Source organism: Piliocolobus tephrosceles, chromosome 6 (genome assembly GCF_002776525.5).
Source record: "Piliocolobus tephrosceles isolate RC106 chromosome 6, ASM277652v3, whole genome shotgun sequence".
NCBI classification, from domain to species: domain Eukaryota; kingdom Metazoa; phylum Chordata; class Mammalia; order Primates; family Cercopithecidae; genus Piliocolobus; species Piliocolobus tephrosceles.
In genome coordinates this window covers 72,504,502-72,525,492 of record NC_045439.1, presented here as the reverse complement: position 1 = coordinate 72,525,492, position 20,991 = coordinate 72,504,502, and positions in this window count along the sequence as shown.

The window sequence follows — 20,991 nt, the reverse complement described above, 5'->3', positions numbered from 1 at the left end:
ATCGTGAAAATGGCATACTGCCAAAGGTAATTTATACATTCAATGCCATCTCCATCAAGCTACCAATGACTTTCTTCACAGAATTGGAAAAAAACACTTTAAAGTTTAAAGCTCATGTGGAACCAAAAAAGAGCCCACATTGCCAAGACAATCCTAAGTAGAAAGAACAAAGCTGGAGGCATCACGCTACCTGACTTCAAACTATGCCACAAAGCTACAGTAACCAAAACAGTATGGTATTGGTACCAAAAAAGATACATAGATCAATGGAACAGAATAGAGGCCTCAGAGAAAACACCACACATCTACAACCATCTGGTCTTTGACAAACCTGACAAAAACAAGAAATGGGGAAAGGATTCCCTATGTAATAAATGGTGCTGGGAAAACTGGCTAGCCATATGTGGAAAGCTGAAACTGGATCCCTTCCTTATACCTTATACAAAAATTAATTCAAGATGGATTAAAGACTTAACTTTTAGACCTAATACCATCAAAACCCTAGAAGAAAACCTAGGCAATACCATTCAGGACATAGGCATGGGCAAGGACTTCATAGCTACAACACCAAAAGCAACGGCAACAAAAGCCAAAATTGACAAATGGGATCTAATGGAACTAAAGAGCTTCTGCACAGCAAAAGAAACTACCATCAGAGTGAACAGACAACCTACAGAATGAGAGAACATTTTTGCAATCTACCCATCTGACAAATGGCTAATATCCAGAATCTACAAAGAACTTAAGCAAATTGACAAGAAAAAAATCAAACAACCCCACCAAAAAGTGGGCAAAAGATATGAAGGGACACTTTTCAAAATACAACACTTATGCAGCCAACAAATACCTGAAAAAAATGCTCATTACCACTGGTCATCAGATAAATGCAAATCAAAACCACAGTGAGATACCATCTCACACCAGTTAGAATAGTGATCATTAAAAACTCAAGAAACAATAGATGCTGGAGAGGATGTGGAGAAATAGGAAAGTTTTTACACCGTTAGTGGGACTGTAAACTAGTTCAACCATTGTGGAAGACAGTGTGTTGATTCCTCAAGGATCTAGAACTAGAAACACCATTTGACCCAGCGATCCCATTACTGGGTATATACCGAGAGGACTATAAATCATGCTACTATAAAGACACATGCATATGTATATTTCTTACAGCAATATTCACAATAGCAAAGACTTGGAATCAATGCAGATGTTCATCAATGATAGACTGGATTAAGAAAATGTGGCACACATACACCATGGAATATTATGCAGCCATAAAAAAGGATGAGTTTGTGTCCTTTGTAGTGACACAGATGAAGCTGGAAACCATCATTCTGAGCAAACTATCACAAGGACAGAAAACCAAACACCACATGTTCTCACTCATAAGTGGGAATTGAACAATGAGAACACTTGCACACATGGCAGGGAACATCACACACCAGGGCCTGTCGTAGGGTGGCAGGATGGGGGAGGGATAGCATTAGGAGAAATATCTAATGTGGATGATGAGTTAATAGGTGCAGCAAACCAACATGGCAATGTATACATATGGAACAAACCTGCACGTTGTACACATGTACCCTAGAACTTAAAGTATAATTAAAAAATGAAAATAAAAATAAAAACTTTAAAAATAGCCATTATAACCTGTGTGAGATGCTACCTCATTGTGGTATGGATTTGCATTTCCTTGATTACTGATGAGCATTTTTTCATATGTTTTTTGACCGCTTGTATGTCACTTTTTGAGAAGTGTCTGTTCATGCCCTCTTTCTTAATGGAGTTGTTTTTTGCTTGATGATTTAAGTTCCTTACTGATTCTGGACATTAGAACTTTGTTGGATGCATACTCTAAGAGTATTTTCTCCCATTCTGTAGATTGTCTGTTTACTCTGTTGATAGTTTCATTTGCTATGCAGAAACTCTTCAGTTTAATTCAGTTCCACTTGTCAATTTTTGTTGCTGTGCAATTGCTTTTGGGGACTTAGCCAAGAATTCTTGAAGATAGGAACAGGTTGTCTATCCTGTTCTGTGGGTCTGTGTGTCTGTTTTTGTTTCATTACCACTTTCAAGTAATTTACATGAAGGTTCAGATGGCATGAAGAATTAATTTGCAGATGACACAGCTGGAAGCAGAATCCAGATTCACACAGTCTCCCTCATTATGCAAGAAGCACTGACCAAAACCAACAGCAAGAAATTTAGCAGTAATGTGTGCAGCCTCATTTGGCCAAAAAAAGTATGCACAGCTGTTTATGTATTAAGAGGCAGAGAGACAGACCCAAGAAACTTTTGACTGGAGACTTTGTATAGGTGAACAGCACAATCTGACTGCTGAAAACATTGATGTGATGTGGTTAATAGTGATGTCCATATGAAGAAAGATTATTCCAACATACCTTGTTCTGGTCACGACCACATACTGTATTCTTTGCTGAGTATCATAGTTTTACAGGATAAAGAACAAACCAGAAAGCATATAAAGAATAAATTCTGTATAATCACAAAATATAGAAGATACATTTTTAAGAGGTCATTCCAGGGAAACTGGGTATTTTTCTAAAGAGAAGATATACGTGAAGTGCTATTGAGTGGAAGATTAATTAGACCAACTCTGTACTGTTGCAGGGGGCAGACCCAGGGGCCAGTGCAAAGAGGTTACATGGAGGCTGGTTACAACTCAAATCAAGAAAGTACATGCTCACAATTTGAGCTCTTGTGCAAAGCAATGGACTGCTTTAGAAAGCGCAAAGTTCCCTGGCAAAGAATCGAACCAGAGTCTGGGAGGACAGCCTGTCAAGAAAGTTAAAGAAATTTCTGAATGGGAGGAACCTTTTAATTCAGCATATTTTGATAACTTTTTCAAAGATACAGAATTGACACAATGTAAGAAGAAGAAAGAACCAGATCTTTAGTCTCAGCTTCACCACCATTATGACAGGTCATTAGCTGAGAGGAAGGCTTTGTTCTATTCCACTTCTCTCATTTTGCACATGTAGAAAACCAGGTTCTAGGAATACAAGTTACTTGCTCAAGATCATACCATTGTAAAGCAGCAGCTCTAGATGTCAAAATCAAGTCTGTGGAAGAATGTGCATCTATTTATACTGATGCCATTAACGTTAAAAAAATAGCCACAGGTGATTTAATGTTAAGTAAAAGAAAGCACACTGTTTTCTTAGGGGGAAAAAAATGAAATAGAATGGAAAGAAATCCCAAAAGCTATAGCTTTCAGAGATAAAAATGGCTGTTTTCTAAAAATTTCAAAATACCAAATTCCAAAATTTTTGTGTTATGGGTATAAGATTTTCATAATTAAGTCACTAACTCTTGATTCCCCTGTCTAGCAATCCTAATCCCTTTGAATGAACTAACCCTACTTCGTGACAGCAGAGGGTAGAGATAATAATGAAAGCAGTAGCCTTCTGCCAGTAACCCAACACAAGCTACTCAAGATACAGAGTTCCTCTATTCTCCAAGACCTTCCATCCACACAGTGTGGTAACAATATAACAGGTGAGGCGCTGTGAATTCTTCAACATTTGCTTTGTGTACACTGCCTGCAGCCATCATAGCTGAAGAGATACCAGGACTGCAAAACCTAACAAATGTTTGTGCTTGCTTGCTCAGAGTGCTTTATTTTTAGCCCTGTGGTCTCACTCTTTGTCCACTGCAGGCAAGTTCTCCAAAACTAGAGCTAGCTAGTGCTCTTCTCTAATATTTCATATGCATGTGGCTTGTTACATCATAATGTAACAAGTATGAAGTTAATGTTAATGTTCAACAACAATGTATGAAGTCACCAGCTAGAGGAAGGAGCTTTATAACTGAGGCCACTGGAAGGATTGCCCACACAGTCCCATCAGGTGAAGCCTCTGCTCCATTGGGTTGGATTCCAGTAGTTTTCTTAGTTCAGCCTCCCTGGTCCCCCACCTCCTACCTACCCGCCTCCCTGTGTCACCTGAGTCTCCCAATATCTTGCTGAAAGAGATAGGTTCATGAATCCACTGATTCAATGTTTTGCTTCTTTCCTTAAGTCGTTGACTCCCGAGTACACAGTCCACTTGTTATCAGTCCATACAAAGCCCCTCACCTCTCCCCTCCCCCAGTCAAAACACAACTACAGTAGTGTGTTAAGACTTGCTACCAGACTGCTTTCCAGAATGGCTTCTCCATTCATCACTACCACTTGTGCTGCACAAAATTTCCTGAGTATCCATGCCACCACTGGCGCTGGGCATCGTATGACTCTAATGTTTGCCCTACACAATGGGTAAAAAGTAGCATATCCTTGTTGTTTTGACTTGCATGTGCTACTAATGAATTTGAATCTCTTTACAGTATGATCACTTTCTAAAGCTACATCTAAGATATTCTGATCCTACAATACACTGGATTTTCCTTCTGATAAGCATTACCCAGCATTCATATATTGGGCTTTCTCCCTGCAGGCTCTGTGTTCTCTGTACCAGATATTTTGTTGTAGAATAATACAGGAAGGAGCTAGACTAACAGATGGTTCTCTTCTTTTCTTCCTTCCTTACTCCAGTCCTCCACAAAGAGGTAAACCTAGATTGATTATTTGAACATTTGTTCTCAAAGACTGGTGCTCCCTAAACAAAGAGACTACAATTAGCATTGTTTTGACACTTTGGGAACATTGGTCAGAGACCGTAAAGATTCTGATTTCATTAGAAATAGGCAACCTTAATCTTACTGTCAAACACAAGACAATTCAACTCTTGACAGCTTTCCTATTATGCCAGAGAGATGCTCCTTTGGGTCCCAAAAGTTTCAGTTCCTTTTAACACCATTTCTTATATTATTTCTTAAGGGACTATTACAGTTGGGGCAGTACCTAATCCCCTGCTCTCTCCCATCATTTATGCATTTTCTTTCTTAATTGTTGTATACCTTGCTTACTCCTTGACACTTCAAAAGTCCCCGTAAATACCCTCGTAAAGGCAAGGCCTCTACAGGTCAGTTTAACACAGTCCATGTGAAAATCTATGCTGTGCCTCCAGCAACTTGAAGGATAGGGTCTTTTTAAATTTTAATTCAAGTACAGGCACAGCTTCAAATTTTGAAATCTCCATGTAGGATCCTAAAGTCATGCTGGACTCACAAAATTTCACAGCTTGAGACAGTAATAGTGCTGTGCTTCTTCATTAAATGAAAAAGATAGAGACTCAGAGAAGTCACCTGACTTACTCTATTTCTCAGGACGTGTAGCATTAAACCAGAAACCTGACATGCAAGCTACTATTCTGACTGCTATCCCTTATTAGTGGGCAGGAAGAAATATTCCTTTAAAAAGTTGCTGCTCAAGAAGGTCTATTCACCTCCAAGCCAACTTTCCTCAGACAGCCTGCAGCTTGTCAAGAGTGGCTGTCAAGTCAGGACCCCAGTTTGAGCCAAATCCCAGGTGGCCCTGCAGTTCTAGGGTCTTTGGGGTTAGTGTCAGACTGACCCGCTGGCCCTTCAAACAGCAGAGAAAGTCTACTGCAGTGCCACACTAACTTCCATCTTGGGAAATCCCCCAAGCAGAAATCATTTGTGAAGCTACCCCAGACATTTTAACCAAATAAATCAAATGCCTAACATAGGCAGATCAGTTAGTTTTTAGGAGAAATTATGCAGAATCGATCTCCGCCATGCTCTACTTTAACCCAAGGAGATCCTTCATAGGACTGTAAAGGCTGCAGGTATCATGACAGAGCTTGAGTAGGCCACCTGCAGGTGGGTTTGCCCTATTGTCCACTGACATGGCCTGGCTGTAAGCCTGCGAAACAGGTTGCTTCAAGGCATATGGTGTTTAAAAAAAAAGGAACCCCTCAAAAGCTTCCAGCTGCTAAGTAGGAAATTAAGCTCTCATCCTAGCTGAAACAATGTTTTGTCGTCTATAAGTATTCCTGGAGAAGATACGGTGGCTTCCTCTATACCAGTGCTGCTTGGACTTTAATATTTACATACAAATACTGCTTGAGTACATCTGGAGTAAGGCTTGTAGTATACTTTTCCAGTAAGTTTCCAAGTGATGCTGATGCTGCTGATCCTCAGGCACACTTTAAATGGCAAGCCTCTGTCTCATTATGGGCTTCTGTGAAGGCGAATCTGTTTAAGGAAATGTACGAACAAAAGAGATGACTTTTACCCAGTCATCAGGTGGTACGGTGTGGCATTGTTCCAATAGCTATAGCCCTACAGCTGTAACCTGAAGCACCCTCTAGTCACCATGACCTGAAACTCAACGTTTATTTCTAATAACATCCCCATCAAAGTATGCTGCCTGAAAATTACGCAGTGTTAAATAATACATCATGACCTAGCCTCCCTACTCATTTCCTTGTTCTCCTGAGTCTCCAAACAAATCCTATAACCGTAAGTATGATGTATAAGCTCTGTGCATTTTCTTCCTTAATTGTTGTATACCTTGCTGTATTTGTGAAATATCCACCCTGAAATATGGGCTTCATGAAAGAAAGATATAAATGCTTTGATTTCTGAAGAAAGATTTCCACAGATAGCCAAGGATTAAGACCAAAGCTGGCAAAACTGACAAAAGCAATACCAAGCTAAGACTAAAGAAAGTCAACAAAGTCCCTCTGTGGAAAGTATCCTAAGGTTACACATAAAGTACCAAAACTCTGTCCATTTGGAGGCTACAGAGACAAAATATTCCGTAAGTAAAGCTTAAAACAGGGTCTCCAAACTGAATCCTGCTGTTTCAAAGTTTGTAGTAAAAATTGACTTGAAAAATAGGGAAATTACCCCTCATCAATAGTCCTCAGAGTATTACTCTGAGTGGGTAAGGACACTGAGTGGGTAAAGATTAATGATTATTCATTCCAGGATGAACCCCTGGCTTTCGGCCCCTTAAGGAAACCTGATACTCTGAAAAGCGAGCCAAACAAGAAAGACACGCACTGCAGTGCTCTAAGCACAACCAGCAGAGCAGATTTCACTTGATGAAAGAGGAACTTAGAGAGTGATCCCTTATATGAGGATGATGAACTGAAACACCTAAGAATTTCTAATGAGCTATAAAGTAAAAACAACGCTCCCAAGTAAAGGAGAAGCTGCAGTGCATTTCTAAGTGCAGTGCTAAGACTAAAATCTGCATTTCTCCATGGATTTCTGTTGATGTCATTGGGAAAGAAAAAGGCACAATGAATCTTCTGTACCCCTTCAGTAACAGTGAAAGCCCCGTGGCTAGGAGAGTTTGATTCCACAAAGAAACTTGTGGAGCCAGTTTTAAGTTTTGCTCTGAATCAGTCACTGGTGAACCTTTACTTTTTAAAACAGCAAAAACAAAGAAAAATAACGAAATTTCAGAGCTTCATAGCTCTGTATCTGTCATAGCAACACAGGAGAAAATCCCGAACTAAGTAGAGAGAAAAGACAAATTTTTAGCCTTTGCCTTCTTCACTGCAAGTGATGTGGCTGTCAGGATAACAAATAGTGATGCTGGAAAACAGATTCTCAGAGCTATAGATAGTAAGATATGAAAGGGTCAACCAATATAGGGAATGGAGAAGCAATAGAACCACTCCCAGCAGAGCTATTTCCTGTTGTTTTTTCAAACTATCAGGATGCACTGAACTGTGTGAAAGCCAATGGGGGCAATGAAGAGCTCCAGTTAAAAACCCTGGTCCAGAAAACTGATGTTTTAAACTCTGTTGCAATTCAGAGACATCATGGAGAGAAGAGATGAACTAATAAGCAGGATACTTTCATGGGAGCTCATGAGTAAAAATACACATCTTCCAATAGGCACGTTCACATTAGTCATTTTCATTCAATAATGTAAGTTGGAAAACCAAGGGCCTCAGAAAACGAATCCTTGTTTCTGGCAGCAGATGAGAACAAATGCCCCAGAGTGTGCTTGTTCTCATGTGCTGCAAGAAATGACAATAATATGACCAAGTCTGCTGGCCGTTTAGTTTGGTTCCATCTCTCTCCGGTGTTTTCATCATAGACTTTGTCAGGGGAAAACACAGGACGAAACTGAGAATGCTGTAAACTGGTTTAAGGTATTTCATAACATTCATTACAAAAAAGGAGATGGGACAGGCAAGCAGATTATGCAGGTACCATATCCATTAAAGAGAAATCCATTTTACATATGAAAAATCAGTAACTGGTTACTTGGCCTTAAACCACACAAAATAGTGAATAGAATCTGACATGACAACATATTATGATAATGTTCCATTAGATATTCTGAATTTGATTATGGGGATGAAAGGACTACTAAGACAAAGTCATCTAATAAATCTAGTGATACAGTAGTAATTAACTATTAGTAGTCCTAAATCGTAGGTGACACATCATAAAAGTTAAATGTGTGATTCTGCAAGCCGTTAAGTCTGCACTTGAGTGACTGAAATCCTGTTTATCAGTGAAAGCTTTAAACCTTATTTTTTTTTAACATAAACATTATCAAAATACACACAAAATCATGTAACAGATATTTTGGCTTTTTAAAATTAATTGCATACTAGTTTTGTTAGAATCATTTTTTCCATTAGCCAAAATACACTGGACTTCTAATTCCTTTTGAAATAAAGTTATTTAGAAGGGCCTGATTGATTTTAGCTTAATTGGATATATTTAATATGTATCTCTAAACAGGATTCAGCTTCCTTTTGGTTTTGGAGTGTTTTTTTTTTTGTTTGTTTGTTTTTTTTTTTTTTTTTTCTGTCTTACATCATAAAATGTATGGTCTTCCCATGTTTTTAATGTATAGTTTACACAGCAAAAACTGTAATTGTTATTTCATCCTGTTTTTTGGACCCTTCTCCTGAAGAGCTTGCAGTTGAAGAGGGGATAACAGTCATGTAAAACCACCCAGAATAAAACAACTCACACTCTTAATACTTACAGCTCTTCAATCTTTCTAATCATGTAGCGATTTATCATGCATATTAATTTTAATTATGTAACTATAGATGAATCGGTGAACTCATTCTCCCTCAAATTTGCTCTTGTTTTCCTTATTGTAAGAGAAGTTGCTTGAGACAAAGAATCTTGATTGAGTCTCAAGGTTTAATTCTCTGTATTATTGCCTTGCTGACTGCATTGTTTTTTCATCATGCTTACATAGGAAACCATGCTTTGCTAAAACCTGATATATTCTGAAATAACTTGTATCTTGCAAGATTCCCAGTGCCCTTGTCAAACTTTGATGAATCAGCTTAAATTATTCAGATGCAAATAAGTTAGAAGAGAACAAACTTGCTCTGAAAACCTATATTTTAATGACATTTACCTCTAGAAACCTAATTATATTCATTCCTTGCTACTAGAAGCTCCATGACCACAAAGACCACAGGGGTCTTTGTTTAGTCTTATCTTTCCAATGCCTCATACATTTTTTGACACAAGGTAGATACCAACATATACTTCTTGTATGTACAACTAAACGTCTCATACTATCCAAGAAAATACAACTAGAAAGAATTCTGTAAGTCTACTTCCAGTCCTAGGGATCTGATCTTGATCAGTTTCTCCAGGTGTTGTGAGGCCCTTTAGACGTTCAAGGTGTCAGCATGACCCATATTCCCTCTCAAGGCTCCTATGGTTCAAATTCGTATAAGAATTGCACTCCAGCTTTCAATTTTAGCTCTTATAATTCAAGTTCATCAAAAATCAACTGTATACCAGCAGAAACAAGAAAAATTTCCCCAAGGCCAATATTCAAGGGCTCAATTTAGTATCTGTTTCAAAGGAGGTAGGCTTTCTGATCTCTTTTGATTACTTATTACAGGACAGAAAATAGAGAAAGATGACAGTTAAGTTTAGGTTTCATTTTCTCATGCAAGGCACTGAGAGGAATTCCTCCACTACCACCATTTTGCACTGGAAACACTAATATGCTAAGTACATATAATTTCTAAGCAGAGAGAAAATCATTTTAGATCATTTTAAAATATGGCACAACACAACGTCTTTTGGTCTCTTTCCCTTAAAGCAACAAATTTCCATTTTCTCCTGGCATGGAGTTTTCAGAGCATTAACATCCACATTTTAGGAACAATAGTTCCAATTTTCCAAAGAAAAGGAAGAATTATCAATGGCCAAGTTCAAAGGACTCTCAGCCCAATACCAAGGGCTTTCAAGGGTTTTTTTTTTTTTTTTTTTTTTTAATATCTGAAGTAATTTTATGTCCTATATACTTATAAAACCACCGGAACACCTGACACTGTTTATGTCTACTTGTTCATAAGACATGTATCTTGAGGAGGGCGTGTATCTCGCTCTGTTCCAAAGCTCAAGTGCCTGACACTCAGGTGTCATTTATTAGATGAATAAAAGAAAGTTTTAATCAATCCATCTCTAACTCGTATAGAAAGTTAGAATTCTGAACAAGTTTCCCCAGTGAATAAACAACTTCATTCATGGTTTGTCAATGGTTATTGTCTTCAATGTCAAAGGGATGCCCTTCCACAGTGGAACACCTTGTTCTTTCCTGAAATTTTTTCTTCTTACTTTTAACTTGTGCCTGTTTAAAACTGGCACATCAAATCAAACTGGATCATGGAAAATCATTCCTATCACTTTTACCCTATGTTAAACTCATTTCATGACTATAAGATTGGTCGCTGCAAATTCTCCTATTCATCTTTTCCCTAAATCTTTGAGTGACAGCTCAAGTTACATTAACAAATATTCATTAAGCATCTAGTAGAACACTTTGTAAGCATTAGGAAATCTTTAAAATGATATCATTGCACCCAAGGTGCTTACAATGTAGCTAACTTTTGAAAATCTCAGTAACAATAAACAATTTCAATAAGACATTGAGACAATAGCTTTTCAGAACACAACTTTTGTCTTTAAAAATCTTCTGTCCTCTTCACTGCAGTTTAAACTCAACTCGAGAACAACTATCTGTAGGACGCTTTCCCAGTGTGTACAGAGTCATCTCCCACCATGCCCAGACTCCAGCACCTGGGTGGCTCCTCTTTGGGTGATGTATTGGAGTGGAAAAAAGTCAAAACTCTGTACAAACAAACCTGAGTTAGAATCCTGATTCTGCCCCCCTAAGTCTATGTGACTTGAGGCAATCAATTTCTCTCAGCCTGAGCTTTCTCACCTGTAAAACTGGCAAGATAATGTCTACCACACAAAATTATTGAGAGACAAACATTTTGACATAATCAGCAAAAAGATTTTTATAACTTCGTGTTCCTTCATGGTGAGATGTGTTTCCTCAAGCCACTGAGCGTCCTAGTGATTTGTGTTAACGTTTTGGTTCTGTTTTGCACTAGATGCTGTATCCTTTAAAAAGGCAGTAACCTCTTAACATCTCCAAAGTGCCTATGGCCAACTCCATCTACAAACACTCCCCCTCAGAAAAAGTTTAAATGGATAAAACATTTCTTTTGATGTTGCTAGTGACAGCAATCAACCAAAAATTCAGAGAACTAAGTTCATTTTCATGACTATATATAAAGTTAAAAAACTAGCCCCCAGTGTGTCTTTATTTCTAGTAAACAACTTTTTCTCTGCTGAAGAACTCCATTTTCATCCCATTTTCACTTGTATTGCTAAGCAACACCATGTACCCCCAGTTCTATTTCTGGTTCTGCGTTTATAGTCACAGACACCTACAAAGTTACATCCCACATGCTGGAGTATTTTTAGGTTTCATTTGTGAGCAGTCATATGGGCTATCAAGCACCTCAAGTCACAATAACGATGTTTTGTACTTCTACAGAACTTACCTTCACTGGAAATCACATCACAAACTCTTTCCTCACCAATTTTATGACTCCTGAACTGCTCCAGGAGGCTGCCTCTGGTGATCTCACTGTGAAAAGAGGTGGGTCACCTAAGGCCATGGACTGCAAAATGGAGAGACTCCCCAGCAAAGGCACGTCCCAAGTTTCCGGAAGCTTTGAGCCATCTGAATGTGATGAGCCTCAGTTTACTTACCTGTAAAATACAGAGATTTGGCTCAATTATTTCTCTATTCTATGCATCTATGATTTATATAATAGCTAACATTTTGTGCCCCCATGAGAAATATTCTTGCTTCCTGGTGACTCACAGCCTCCTTCCACCAACTAATTTTGAAAGTGAAAACAAATGGGAATGTGTCCTGTGTTTTATAAAACATATGAGCATAAATAGGAATCCAAGGAGATTACAATATTTAAGGGAGTCCTTCAAAAAGACAGGATGGAGAATTAAAAGAAGGTATTCTTGACTTAAAACTTTAATTTTGCCGTTCATCCTCATCTGCCTAGCTCACCTTCCTAGGTATCTTCTAATAGTATTTAGAAGAAGCTGCCCACCAAGGATCAATAGCTATGGCAGGAGAGACTCAGAGACTCACAGGATTTTAAAGTAAAAAGAGATATTAGAGACCTAAATGTAATGACTAATAACCAAAGGAACATTTCAGAGGAGGGCAGCAGTTACTGACTCAAGATCTGAGTGAGTGTGAGAAATGTGACCTAAAGGCCACACCAAAAGCTTCTACTCCCTAAGTGGTCAAAAGAGCTATGAAGGAGAGCTTCAGTTAGAGCTGGGAAATGGAACTGGAAAGAATAGAAAGAGTCTGAAATATCCACGCATCTGTAACTTTCCTAGTTTGTATATAGGTTATTTTATTTATTTATATCTTCTCTTGTTCCAAAAAAAGGTTTAAGGCAGTTTACAAAGAGTCATACAACATAGCCAGTTTAAATAAACTTTAAAAAGAAAAAAAAAAAAAATAAGGCCGAGGAAATGCAATGGTAGGAGGCATATCGTTTTAACTCAGATTCTCTAGCACTGCAGGGAAACACATATTTACACATTTTAAACAGTCAGACTTCAATGCTGTAGCAGGAAGCATGGTGCTTAGCACAGTGCCTGGCACATAAATACTCAAATTACAGTAATTACTATGCATGCAATTGTTGTTGTTATTTGTTATTATTGGCTCAAAAAGTTCATTTTCTTCCCTCCCAAACTAAGAGGTCAAACTTGTTCCCATGGAAAATTTCCTTCCCTGTTCTACCACTCCCTGTCCTGCCCTTCCTTTTTGTCCCAACATGCCCTTCTAACTTTACAAAATGATAAATAAAAACTTAATAAGGCTTCAGCTTCAGGGTCTTGAAGCCAGAATCTACACTGTTGGCAATATAACCAACTCTTAGCAAAGCTGCAAAACTGGCAACATTTCTTATCTTTTTTCCTGGCATCCTTTTTTTCCCTCTTTTCTCCTGCATTGTGTAGCCCCATTTATGGTATCACTTAAACTCTGTTCTACATTGCCAGTATAAAAGACATTGCTTCCCCTGAAGTATAAATAGCTCACACTAAAGTTCAGTGAGGTCAACATTTTCAAATGAAGCAAAGCTTCAAAATCAAGGGATTAAGCTCCTAAAAAGGAAATTCAGTTGTCCATACGTAAAGGAGTATAGGAGGCTTTCTTTTAAGGAAAAGGGCAGAAAGGAAATTCTAAGTCATTTTTTATTGACTATATCACAAAGGTAAAGTACCAACTGAAAATAAAACCTAAATAGAGCTGAGGCCACCAGTGGCATGGTTTTGATTACAAGAAAAATTTGATGTCTACAGTTTTAAAAATGGAAATAAACACACATCTGTAGTGAGAGGTGTAACTACCTACACATAATATATAGGAAAAATCTTTAAGATGCTTTAGTCCATTTTGGCCATTCTCACTCTCCTCTCAATGGCAATGCTTCCCCCAAAGTTCTCTCACTAAATATAAGACAAAACCATTGTCAAAACATTGACTCGTTGACCCCTTCTGCCTTCTAGGATTCCTTCCTTTGTCTCCTGCTTGAAATGTCTTGCTTTACTCCAAGTCTTTAGCTCTTTGTATCCATCAGCATGATTAACATAATGAAAGGCCAATAACAGAGCAGGCAGACAGTGAAACTTCCTTCTAAAGGGCAACAAGGAAGAGGAAGAAAGAAGAGAATATCTAGCCCTAGCCCAAAGGTGAAACTGATACTGCTATTGAAAAGAGGTAGAAAGAGGAAGAAAACCCGAACAGGGCCTCCCTGAACCAGAACCACACAAGCTTTTCTACTGACAACCGTTGGAGGTTATGGGGGGCGGGGCGCAGCAGGCGTGGGAATTGCTAACATCACTGAGGTCTCAATTTCATTTTTTAAAAATGAAAATGAAAAGCAATGGCCATTATTTGGAAAGGGCAAGTAGGCATGCTCTTTAGGGGAGGAGTATATATAGACACACGTGGGCTCATTTTTCAGGTAGTACACAGGCCAACACATCACTAAAAGCCAATATTAGAACTGGGGTTGTTATGTCTCCTAAAAATACTATCTCTGCACGTTCTGGAAACATTTATTCCAGGACCTATTTCCAAAAACAACTTTGACAATGGTGTTAATCTTGTCATACACACTCCATGGTGCCCAGTGCTGCCTCCTCCTCAGTGCATTCTATCCTTTTCCATCTGCACTCACTCCCACAGCCACCATGGGTGATTATGGGAGCCTTCAGCCAAGTGCTTGTGTCAGATGGGCAAATAAAGGCTATTCTTACTTACTAGGTGAGAAAATCTTCCAGAGTTACCACCCACTGACAAGGGCAAGAAATCTGAATATTTTAAGGACCACTTCACATAGTATAATACATAGCTGTAGCTAAATTCTTCTAAATTCATAAGCCTGGAAATTTTACTAAAAAATAGTATTAGTTCCTTTGCCATTTAGCTATAAGTTATCATAATTTTCACTTCCCTTTTTCTCCATTTTGACTTTCTCAAATTAAGTTTTTGATGTCCACAGGCCACATAAAAGAATAATCTTTATTGTAGCAAAAACAACTCCTTGCTAACTTCACCCAAACATGCTATAGCATAAAACTACAGGATTAAAAGAAATTCAATAACCTCTAACGTTGAAACTAGAGAACCTCCAGGATATAAATACTTCTGGAATTTAATAGCTATTTCTATTCATAAAGTCATGTCAAAAGCCCCCAACCAATATTGAGTTTCACATCAAATTATGATAGAGAAGGACAAGAACGAACCTCTCTCCTGTGGTAACAAGATAAACCCAGATCAAATATGTTATATTTTTCTATAGGGCTACGAAGAGCTATACAAGCAAAGAAATGCTAATGAGCCGAATTCTAGAAAGAAAACATGACTTTTTAGGTGAGTAGAGACCAGTAGCAGCTTCCATACCTAGGGGAACGCATCTGGTAAAGGTAGGAACAATGAGGAAATAAGCCTGCTGTAGCCTGGGTGGATTTTGCAGGAATAACTAAAGCTTGGATGGCACTATAGGTTGGCAGTATAGATTGGAATCTGGTAGAGCCCAAGATGAAAAATTACTTGACCAAATAATCCTCCCCACCCCAGAAGCAGCTGTGGATGAAGGGCTACGAAGCAGAAAAAAAATGCACAATCCTACATATTCTCATAGAGCCTGAATTTTAGGACCTTGCTAGATTTGAATATAAAGGTGACAACAAACAATACCCAATACTACAGACCAATCTTTTCTACTGACCACATCAAAGAGGAAGTGGTGGTACAGGAGGTTAGGTGGAGATTAATTCCATCTAGTTAAAGTTACTGCTTTCTTCAGCTCAAATGGGCCATTGGAAAAATCTAAATAATTAGCCCCCACCCTAACTACTTCATGAATAAAGATCTTCACTCTCTAGAAGCAAAACAAAAAAATTATCAGTCTATAATGTAAAATATCTAATATGTAATAAGTTATGAGACAAGTAGGAAAATGTGACCCATAATCAAGGCAAAATAGTCACTAGAAACTGACCTACAGATGACTCAGTCATTGGAATTGGCAGCCAAAGATTTTTGCATCAACTATTTCAAATATATTAAAAGATTTATAAGAAAATATGAATATAATATGTGTAGAGAGTATTTTGGCAGAGAAATTGAAACTGAATGATTAAAATTCTAGAGTTTAAAATATCTGAAATAAACCCTCACTGGATAGCTTAAAAGCAGAATGGACACTACTTGTAAAAAGTTATCTAATTACACCTCTTTGTGACGTCACTTTGCCACTCTTCTCATACATAGATGCAGACCTATTGCTATACCTCTTAAATATAAGTTGGTTTTGCTTCTTCCTTTGACTAAAAAAAAAGGCAGCAGTAGTTGTATTAGTCTTCATTTTAAGGCTGAGCCTTAATGTAAGAATGGACCTAAAGAGACACTGAGGTTATTACTTTGACCCTCTTGGATTCTACAGAGAGATGTCCACAACATGAAGAGCCTGGAATAAAATACCATGTGGAGAGAGTGATGTAACCATATCAGCTGTCCCAGATGAGCTTAGCTTCCAACCAGCTTACCTCCTGAATACAACTACATGTGTGAATTTAGGTGCAACTAGCAGAAAAAATATGCATTCAACTCACAGCCTAGTGACAAATAACTTGTTTTAAGATACTACATTTTTGTGTGATTTGTAAGAGCAATACCTGGGAACATCATTGTCAGACTATGGAAAACTAAAGTTAAGGAGAAAAAAATCTCAAAAGGAGGGAGAAAAGTTCACATACATATTACATATTTGGAGGTAATTTGAAGACAAACATTTTCATCATAAACAATAGAGACCAGAAGCCAATGTCAAGATAATAGAAAAACACTTTAGCAGAAGTTATATATAAACACATATACACATATTTGCATCTCTGTGTATATGGTAGGTATATACCTTCAAAGGATCTTGTTTTAAGTTTTTTAAGTGTCAGGGTTATTGAGGTATAATTTACATAAAGTAAAATTCACTCATCTTTTTTAGGTATAAGGTTTGATGATAAGCATATAGAGTTGTGTAACCTTCAAATATATCACAATGTGAGGACTTCTTCAAAGTATAATTCCACTGACTCCCAAATTCTTATCCTTAGTTCTATTGTTGTCATATGTCTTACTCTGCATGTTTTGTATCTACCATATGTTGTATTTACATTTGCAGAAATCAACAGAGTATGGTTCACTATAATCAAAACATAGAATATTACCATCACTCCAAAAAGTTCACTCATTTCCCTTTGCAGTCTATCACTACTCCCACCAGCAGCCCAACACTGATATGATTTCTATTGCTATGGCCTGGCCTTTCCAAGAAATCATATAGTATCTCTGTCTGTTCGGGCTGTTATAACAAAATACCACAGACTGGGTGGCTTATAAACAAATTTATTTCTCAGTTTTGGAGACTGGGAAGTCTAAGATCAAAACACTGACAGATTCTATGTCTGGTGAGAGCTCACTTCCTGGTTCACGGGTGGCCTTCTTTTTGCTGTGTCTTCACATGGTAGAAGCGGCAAGGAAGTCCTTTCATAAGGGCACTAATCATATTTATGAAGTTTCTACCCTCATGACCTAATCCCCTCCCCAAGGCCTCACATCTAAATACCATCACATTCAGATGTAGGTTTCAACATATAAATTTGAGGGGGAACATAAGCTCTGTGTCTATAGAACACAGAGTGTATCTTTTGTGTTCAAGGTTATTTTAGCATAATAAAAATACTACTGCATATTATGTATACCATAATTATTTTTATTATTGAATAGTATTTCATCACATGTATGAATCACAATTTATCCATTCACCAGTTGATAATTTGGGTTGTTTCTAGTGTTCAGCAATTATGCACCAAGCTGCTATGAATATTTGTCTACCAAGTCCTGTTGACATATGTTTTCAGGTCTCTTGGATAAACACCCAGGAGTAGAATTTTTGGATTATAATAAGTATATGTTTAATGTTATATATAAGCTGCTAAACTGTTTTCTGAAGTGGGTGGACCATTTTGAATTCCCACCAGCAAAGGCCAACAGCTCTGTGATTTCCAGTTGCTCATATCCTCTTGGGACTTAGTACGTTAATTTTAGCCACCAAACTAGAGAACACCATCTCATTGTGATTTTAATTTGTACATTCGTGGTGACTAGATATTAGGTGACATATAACGTGTTCGTTTTTACCATGCATAGTTCTTTGTTGTACAAATATTCTGTGATTTTTATTGGATTGTTTTCTTATTTAGTTGTGTGAATTCTATATATATCCTGGATACACATCCTTGGTCAGATAAACGTTATGTGACTTTTCTCTTGCAGTAGGTGACTTTCTTTATTCAGGACCTTTCTAAGAACAGAAGTGTTTCATTTTGATGAACTCCAATTCATACTATTTTTATGGTTTATGCTTTTTCTATGTTTTCTAAAATATCTTTGTCTAACTCAAGACCACAAAGATTTTTCTCCTGTGTTTTCAGAAAGTTTTATAGTTTTAGGTTTTTACATTTAGGTCTGTGATATACTGAATGTTAACTTCATAGATTATGTGAAGTATAGATCAGGTTCACTGTTTCACATATGGATAGCCACCTGTCCCAGGACTGTTTGTTGAAAAGATTGTCTTTTCCCCAATGAATTACACTGTTGCCTTGTCAAAAGTCAATTGACCATATTTGTGTGTGTCTATTTCTGGATTATTTATTCTTTTCCACTGATCTGTATGTCTACCTTTTCACCAAAGCCACACTCTCTTGATTTCTGCAAATGTAAATAAAACATATAGTAGATATAAAACATACTGAGTAAGACATATAGCAATAGCACTAAGGATAAGAATTTGGGAGTCAATGGAATTATACTTTTATGAAGTTCTCACATTGTGATCTATTTGAAGGTAGACTTAGTAAGTTAATGAAGTATTGTACATTCTCTGGAACCACTTAAATATAGTTAGTTTTCAAAAAAAAAAAAAAAAACTAATAGTCACTAGAAAAGATAAAATAGAAAACAGAAAACTTAAATTACCCAGGAGATGGATGAAAAGGATCTTTGACTCTAGATATGAATTTCTAAACTCCTCCTATATATCAAAAGGTGTCCTACATATTCAGAATATTTATTCAACATCCACCAAGTATTTACTGAACATCTACTGCGTTCTAGGTATTGTGCTAGGCACTAGGGAAATACTGATGAATAAAATAGGTGTGGACCTTGCCTTCATGAAGTTCAGAGTTCAACTGGCAGACTTTTAAGACTCATAAATATATACTTTTTAATTGAGAAGTACTGCTAAAAAAAAAAGTCAAAGAACAGAGAACTATAAAATCTAATGCATATCAGGGGTAATGGATACAGCAGACAATACCAGGATTTAGATCACAAATTCACAAATATTGCCCATTCTTTTCTCTTTTCAGACCTATGGGAGAATTATACTTCCTAGTTCCCTTAAAAGCATTTGTGGCCAGTGGTTACGCCAATGACAAGTAGGTATAAATGATGCATTATTTCTACTGATAAACATTTAAAACTGAGTTCACAATCTTCCATGCGCTATTCTCCCGCCTCAGCAATGAGCAGCCTAGCGTAGAAATGGTAGAATCATTAAAAGGTGAAATCTGTCAGACTGAATCCCTGAATAGGCTGAGCCCCCTGACAATTTATGTTGGATCTATCAAAATAATTCTTTGTTGTTTTAAACTACTGGTATTTCAGGATGTTAACACAAAATGATCTAGTCTAACCTGACTGCTATATGGAGGATAGAAAGCCTTTTAAGCAAAGACCCAAAAGATAAAGAGGACATAGGTAAAAATTGGGGGGAATGTATTTCAGGAAGAAGGAAAAACACATCCAAAGCCTTTGAAGCAGTAAAGACATTGATTTATTTTAGGAATGGAAAGAAAGCCAGAAGGGTATGATGGAGTGAGCAATGGGGAAGGGCTGAGATGAAGGTGGAGAGGTGTTCAGAAGACAGCTTGTTCAGGATGTTACAGACTGTGTTCAATATTTTGAGTTTGGTCTAAATGCAACAGAATGCCCTTGAAAGTTCTTAACCAGTGGATAAATATTTACTTTTGAATTGTATTCCTCTGGAAGTTATGGGGAGAATGGATTAGGATAGGGAAAGGAATAGAAGCAAGAAGACCCACTTGGAGACTATTTTAATAGGTAAGAGAAAAAACAATGGCTTGCAGAAGGTAGTCAACGTGGAAGTAGAACAGGGTGGGTTTAGGAGCTCAGACTGCCAATTGTGTTAATGAATAGAATGTGAAAAAAGAATAGTGATGATGCAAGCAGATTATCAGGAATGACTGTCAAATGCCTGGCTCCCACAGCAGGGTGGTGGGTAAGAAAGTCGAGTGACCAGGAGAAAGGGCTAATGGAAAGACGGAGCTCTTTTGGACATGCTATATTTGAAAGAACAATGGGATATCCAAGAAGTTCAAATGAAAAACTGGATATAGGAATCTAAAGCTAAGAAGGGTATCATGTTGTATTAGTCTGTTCTCACACTGTTGTTAAAGACATACCTGAGACTGGGAATTTACAAAGAAAAAGAGGTTGAATGGACTCAGTTTCACAGGGCTGGGGAGACCTCACAAACATGGTGGAAGGCGTGGGAAGAACAAAGGCGTGTTTTACACATAGTGGCAGGCAAAGAGAATGTGAGGCAGGTGAAAGGGGAAACTGCTTATAAAACAATCAGATCGCATGAGACTTATTCACCACCACGAAAACATTATAGAGAAACCCACCCTCATGATTCAATTATCTCTCACCAGGTCCATCCCACAACACGCAGGAATTATGGGAGCTACAATTCAAGATGAGATTTGGGTGGGGACACAGCCAAACTATATCACATGGTTTAGAAATAAATTTATGAATCACTGGGGTTTTAAGCCTTGGAAATAGATGGCCTTAAATGAGGAGAGCACAGCAGGTAAAATGAGGAAAAAGACAGAACACTGAGGAATGCCAACATTTAGAGAGAGCTTTTTAGCTGAAGAGAAGCTGACACCTAAGATTAAGAACTAGTCAGAGAATTAGGGGGAAATCAGGAATCAGAATCCAAGAGGCCAGTGTTTCTAAAGGAGTAAGTTCAGAAATTCTGAGGTATCTAAAATGAGGATTCAATTGTTTATTAAGTGGGACGAACAAATGTCGCTGCTGACTTTAGC